Source organism: Falco punctatus, assembly GCF_963210335.1.
Source record: "Falco punctatus genome assembly, chromosome: 3".
Classification (NCBI taxonomy): Eukaryota; Metazoa; Chordata; class Aves; order Falconiformes; family Falconidae; genus Falco; species Falco punctatus.
This window is the reverse complement of record NC_137582.1, coordinates 25,234,903-25,241,984: the sequence shown is the minus strand read 5'-3', so window position 1 is coordinate 25,241,984 and position 7,082 is coordinate 25,234,903.

Here is a 7,082-nt window from a genome sequence, read left to right as displayed (position 1 = left end):
AAGCAGGCTGTGGAGTTGCCAGTGGAAGGCCCTCAGCAGTGCAAAAGGCTAAAGCATCCAAGGCACTGTGCAGTGCTCAATTCTATTTGATGAGCGACTATGTCCAAGTACAGTAATGAGCTGAAAGATGTAAAGAATAGCTGGGCAAAGCATTTTTAGCAGAAAGACTGCTATGACAATACTGTGCCAAGAGGAACTGTCGGGACACCTGTTGTAAATTCCCAACGTGAAATGTACTCAGCACTGAGGACTACTCTTCTGAGAAGAGAGGAGTGTGTCTGACTGCTTTAGCCATATAATTTAGTGAGGTATCTATAGCCTCTTAGGGAAAATTGTTCTAGAAGACATTTAAGCTTTCATGGCAAAAGTCTTAACCAGTCTTAAGTGAATGACTGGATAATTGAGTTTAGTTTGAACTCTTGCACAAACACCTGACTGAGGAATTATACAAGGCTTAGTAATCTCTAGGTCAGGTTTAATTTTTGACATAGACCAGACCTGAAGCTGAACTTCTTCCCTTCTGAAAATTCAGTCCACTGGTACTTAAGATTCTTAAATATCAATGTACTTAAGATTGCTAGTTTGGTTTATGTAATAAAAGCCACTTGGCTAGAATTATCTACAAAAATATCTTAAGAAAATCAACAGGAATGTGTCTTGCTTGGGCTGAGTCTTTTGATTTCATATTTCTGAAATAGTGAGGAAATTTTGTCTAAAGGAATACTTTTACATAATTGGATGTCATTTATCTCATTGTTAACACAGCAATGGAATCCAACATTCTTTGCATTGTTAGAATTAAGTAACACTAGGAAATCATAGTAAAATATTTTTCTGTCCCACGTTATCAAAGGGGAATAGAACCTACTAACTTCTTCCACATCCTTTGACACAGAAGATATGATTCAAACTTTACATAACTTGTTTATTTTTTAAATTTTGGTATTTGTAATTCAGAAATAATATTTCTGTCTTTTTTTCTTTTAGCTTTGTTTTTGTCGGAAAAAAAGATTCTAATTCCTGCATTCCATAAATAATTTTTACACTTGCGAGAACAAAAATATTCCTAAAATCAAGTATGTGACATACAGAAGAATTCACATCTGTCGACTGTTTCTGGATAGCAGTCAAATTTACACTAAGTGTGTCCCATAATTCAGTTGAATCATCTAAAATAGAAGATGGCTATGATGATACAGTATTTTAAAGTATTTGGGGGAAAAAAATGAGGAAAAACAAGAGTCCAAAATGGAAGTACCATATTAAAACTTTATAATTATTTGATACACGTTTTCTGGCACAAGGATATTAGTAAAGAGCTTGTTTAATTGAATGATAATTAAATTAGTGGAATTACTCTGCATTTATACTAATGGAGCTTTCATAGGCAAGTTTTCCTCACTTGAGAGGATGGCCATATTAAAAAGCTGAGTGCAGCAATGCTTATGTGATTGTACTTTACCAATAAGTGGTGTTAGGCTCTATTGCCAGCTTTCAATGTGACATTTTATGAATTTTTGGAAATATTTCTCTCATTAAAAACTGAAAAATTCATGGAACACTGTTGTGTTGCAAGGTTCACTGGTAATTTCAATCAAGTGAACATTTTAATAGAAGTCAGTCAGTTACTAACTGGTTACTTAGTTTTTTTGTAAAACAGGTAAATAAATGCTTTTTTTTTTTTTTTTTTTTTTTTTTTTTTTTTCCTCCTCCACAAAGGTGATGAAGAACAGAGGAAGCAAGGAGATAATTATTTCATGAGGAAAGGGGCTTTATGCCTACATGCTACTTGTGGGGAAAAATATGCCCTTTCTCATAGCTTACAAATACAGGATACCTGTTAGAGTCAAGGCTTAAGAGTTGAATCTCTTACAAATGTAGATGTCTCTGCTGACTGACATCCTCCTAAGCAATACATCATGTATCATAATATACTGGCGCATGATCAAGTCAAAATTATAATTGCAAAGGAAAACATACGACTGCTGGCTTTGAACCTGTTCTTAGTCTGTTGCTTGCTTACTTCAAAGAATGCAGTATGTCAAAAGAATGGAGGGAGGAATCTTTTACACAGAAATAGTCCTTTCCACCCTATGGTACAATTTTGATTTTGTTCAGCAAGGTAACAAGAAAAGGTAGGAGAAAGTATAATTTGATTAGAAAATAACAAATGCATCTTCAGTTCTACCGGCTTGTCCAATTCTGTGTTCTCAAGAGAGTTTTGAAAGGCCTGTTAGAGGACAGAACTGGATGTGGGAATGACTGAAGACTTCAGTGAGCTTAGTTGGATTGCTTAGGAATAAATGAATTTGGCTCTGTAAGTGTGACACAGTGTACTTTAAATATCCAAAACAAGACAGGCAATTATAAGTAAAGTTTCTTTATCCCAGAGTATTGGAATCAGTGAGGAAGGGCATGATTTAATATCACATCTTTATTATTGATGATGATGGATGAGCATGAAAGAAACCAGCTTTGCAATCCCAAGTTGTTTGCAGGAGAGAGATTTGGGGGAAAACTGTTGGAGTTCAAGTATACTTGAACTGGAGATCAGGTAAACAAATGAGGCTTTTCAAAATAAGTGTGTTCTAAAGTTATTTTTCAAAGTAGCATTTTGTATTAAAGGCTACAATAAATCATCTGTTAAGTAACTTGAAATTGCCGTTCCTTTGATTTATTAAGAAAAAAAATGTAAAAGGGAAATAAAAGGGAGGGAATAAAAAGGATATTTTCCCACTGGGAAATGTTTTTAAATGTTATATCCCGAGGCAGTATTTGAGGAAACATAATATGTTATTATAAAAAAGTTTCAATATAATCAGTGTACAGCAACTTGTAGTGAATATTATTTTATAAATTTGCCTATGGAAAGAACGTCCCTTGACTGTTGGATCAGTTTAAGTTCAGTTATAAAAAATGAAACATTTGTGGAATGAGTATGCATGAAAATCTGAGTTGAAGGTGAAACATTTATATCAGTAGGATTTTTGAAAACAATCATTTGAAAACCATCTGAATTTGATATAAACCTGGTTTTAGCCATGAGTTTCATGACTTCTGTTCCTGTAATATAGTCTTTTTTTGATCTTGAATATATTTTCTGACTGTGGCTTTAAAAATTTGCTCCCATTTTCATTGTTCAGGAAATAGGGCTTGAAACTATTTTAGCCTAAGGTGTTTACCTCCAAGATTTAGTGTTTTGAAATGTTTTTAAATTATTTTTGATACATAGAAAATGAAGAGGATGTTTGTTTCGTGAGGACTTTAGTGTAAGGGTTGGAAACTGCAAACATTATATAGCAAGTGGGTGCATTTCATGAAACAGAAGATTTTTTTGAAGTTTTTCCTAAGCAAGGGATGCTAAAAATAAATTTCTGTCATATTCATGTATGTTAGGTAGTACTTGCAGAAGTTAACCAGCTTGTGATGAATTAATTTTTGTTGTGTTTTCTTCTTTTATTAGATGGTAAATGTTTTGTTACTGCTTTATTTAATACTGCATTAGCTTTTTTTTTATTTCGTTACTGCATTATTTAAATGCAACTTTGATGAAACTGGTAATCTTCCTTTCAGTAATTAAAGCGCATTATGGATTACATATTGCTCTAATAAGGGCTGCAAATGTGTAACATTCACAAGCTTAAATTGACTCCTAAATACAGGATTTTGAAGTACCTGAGCAAAGTAGGACCCAAATTTAAACACTGCACATGCCCTGCTTGCTCTCTAGGTTCATTAGGAACCAACTCTGATTCAGAAGTCTACAGCTCTGAGCAAACACTGCACAACCTTCTTAAAAGCCCTTCTAACTGGATCACAAAAAGATAGATCAATCCCACAATAACATAATGCTCAAGTCAGCTGCCCCAAGAGTTTAAAGGGAAAAAGAGGGGAAAAGAGCTGTATAATGCTTGATACATGTTCCATCTTGTTTAGGTTCAAAATCCAGAGCTTTGCAATCAGATGGTGGGCCTGGCCAAAAGCTTAAACACATCAGAAACCAGATCATACTGGTTCCCAGTAGGAAGCAGCAGTCTTCCTGAGAGTTCAAAAATTCTGAATCAGAAACAAGAAGGGAGCTGTATCTCCTCCACTTCTCATTTTTTCCCCCACCTACAATTTTTTTTTCATAAACTAGCTTCTGTGCACTCTGGTCTGGTTTGCCAAATAGCTCATTCATTCTCCCAAGAAGGATGGGGTATTGCTCTCTTGCAGCAAGACAAAATGTAAAGAGAAGCAAGACTTAGAGTCATCTGGGCAAGTGGTGTGGCCTGTAAGTTGAGAATGTACCACTATCCAAACAGCAAATGTTGCTGTGAGCGGATGGTCTGGACAGTGGTTTCAGCTACCTTAGGAAGAGCTTACAAATGGACACTCTTTAAATAGATGGTTTCCTGGCAGGTGCATATTTGCCTGCATTTACTGAAGAAATAATCTGTCATTTCTCAGGATTGTTCATTAATCTCTCAGCTGTCAGCCTGCCCTGTTAATTGGGGTCTAGCCTGGCCCCAGTAACATGGGGGATGGGGTCTCAGAGATCGCAGCCCCGTACCCATTCTTGTGCCCCGTTCAGTTATGGGAAAGGACTGGGGCTGGCATGCCTAATCCTGCCTGCTTGTGGTAGCTTTGCAGAGACGAGTAGCTTGGGAAAGGGTGGTGGTGAATAGTTGCAGGTATTTGCTGGGTGCCTTTGCAATGGGAGCCCTCTGGGGTATATCACGTGGATTTAGCGGCAATCTGGAGACATCATATGAGAATGCTGTATAAACACAAGCAGAATATTTCACCTTTGTATGTCTTTATTGTACCTGTCTTCAGCAGGTCATGATAATGGTCAGTCACCATCGCAAATCCTACAAGAAAGCTGTATTCAAACTAGTCTTATACATCCATGGTTTTGTGCATCAGCTTCCCGCAATGGCATTGGTTCAGAAAGGATGGGACTCTGCTACAGGCTGCAGGATACTGGCTTGTAATGTTCATGGGCAAGGCAGAGTAACCAACAGCCCATAGTGGGTCTGGGTACTTGGGTTTATTCAAGAACCACCAAGGTTAGAGCTAATTAATAATTAGCTAATAATTAATAGCTAATAAGTAAAAAGCTAAGATAATCTCAGTTACCCTACTGGATTATCTCACATGCACTGGGCTCCCCCCCCCCCCCCCCCCCAGCATTATGTTCAGTAGGTCTTGGCTTTCCAGCAGGGAGGTCATTGCTGGTCCAGGAGCGATGGAGACAAAGTTGTGTTGGATTGTGGTGTGCTGCTGCTCACAGTTACTGACACTGGGCATTACAGACTGAGGTCCCTCAGCACCCCCTGGCAGTCATTTCCACACATACCCCCTGATCTCCAGGATCTTTCCTCCAGCTGGGTTTTTCACTGCCTTCTTTCCAAAGGCAGAAGGGTTTTTCACTGCCCTTTCTTCTCTCCAAAGCTGTGTCTTTTTTTTTTTTTTTTTTTTTTCAGGGAGCCCTTCTTTGAGGCCCCTAGCCTCCCATTTTCTCAAGTAGTCTATGTGTAGAAACACAATGTGTGATCAGCCTCCTAATGGGGGTTCTGTCTCCGTATTAATTGGAGAAGGACGTTGTGATGTGGCACTCTTCAGTCATGGTTTTATCAACGTTTATAGCCAGATCATACTGGTTCCCAGTAGGAAGCAGCAGTCTTCCTGAGAGTTCAAAAGTTCAGTTTTGGACATTCACACAGGTATAGATCCAGTTTAAACTTGGAGGTGGGTAGGTGTTATTCCACCCCCACCCCCCCAACAGTAATGCACCAAAGATGCCTGAAAATACAAAGAGAAACCATTGCTGTTCTTGGGCTTTGTCCATGGGAAGTGGACTGAGACACCATGCTAACTACAAGAAAAACATTCCAGTCTTACAGTGTTCCCTGTACTCATCTCAAATTAACTTCTCCAGGAGGGATAACATTTTAGGCGCATTTGTTGAGGAGGAAAATTGAAGCAGGGAGATGATAAAGACTTACTCAGAGCTAGCACAATAGACTGGTGGCAGGACCAGGGAAAGAGGAAAAGATCTGACCTCACTCTGGTCTCTTGCAGTAGTTAATTGTTGTAGGGGCCTCCAGTCGGTAATGAGTCTAAGACAGTGGAAAGCAGAATTTCTCACGGGGGTGGGGGTTGTGGTGAAGATGTTCATTTCTCTTCTTTTGTTCAAGAGCTGTCTTTTAAGCCATTGTTCTTCCACAGCTGCAGTAGCCTACATTCATTGTGATAATTGTGGGACAATATGTAGAATGGATGATTGATACATGAGATAAAGTTGTGTAAGAATATTACTAGAAGATCATATGGAGATAATAAATGGCACAAAGGCAGCTCAAGAAAATAAGCTAAGGACAATTTTTGTGGGGTACAATGTGGGAGATGGTATAGCAGATCCAAACAGGGATAAAAGTGGGTAAGAGAAACAGCAGCTAAAACATTCACTAAAACAAGTCACGTAAGAGGACATAAGTTGAAGTATTACAGATAGGTAAGGCAGTAAAAATACAGTAAGTCGCTCATGGACAGAAAAAGAAACAAATTCTCTATGCTCATCAAGAGCTGTGTACTCTTCATGCACCGTCATCTTTTTTCCATATCAGAAGGAGGTCTAAGTACACTTTTTCCCTTTGGTAGGAAATCCAGGTGTACAGGCAGGGTCTGGATATGTCTGAGGCTGACACCACAGAGCTTGCAGAGCAGTCAAGACACATACAAAGAGGCAGGAAGATGCAACAGTAGAGAGATCGCTGCCTTACAAAGTGTGAGATGGACTCAGTGCTTTCAAAGCAGAGCACATGTGGGTAGGTGGTACTCTCCTGCACTCCTAAAGGGGGTAGGTTATAGACAACAGTGAGCTGGCAAAGTTTGGTTTGGCTTTTTGGTTTTGAATTTTGGTAGTTTTGTTGAGTTTGGTTGGGTTTTGGTTTTTTTGCGACACCCTTTATAAATTTGTTACCGTCTCTGGACAAAGGTTTTTGGGAGCCAGGTATTCTCACATTTTCCAGCTCTTCTGTTCTCACTATTAATCAGTTGTACTGTATGACCTTAATAATGTGAACTCTTAGTGAATT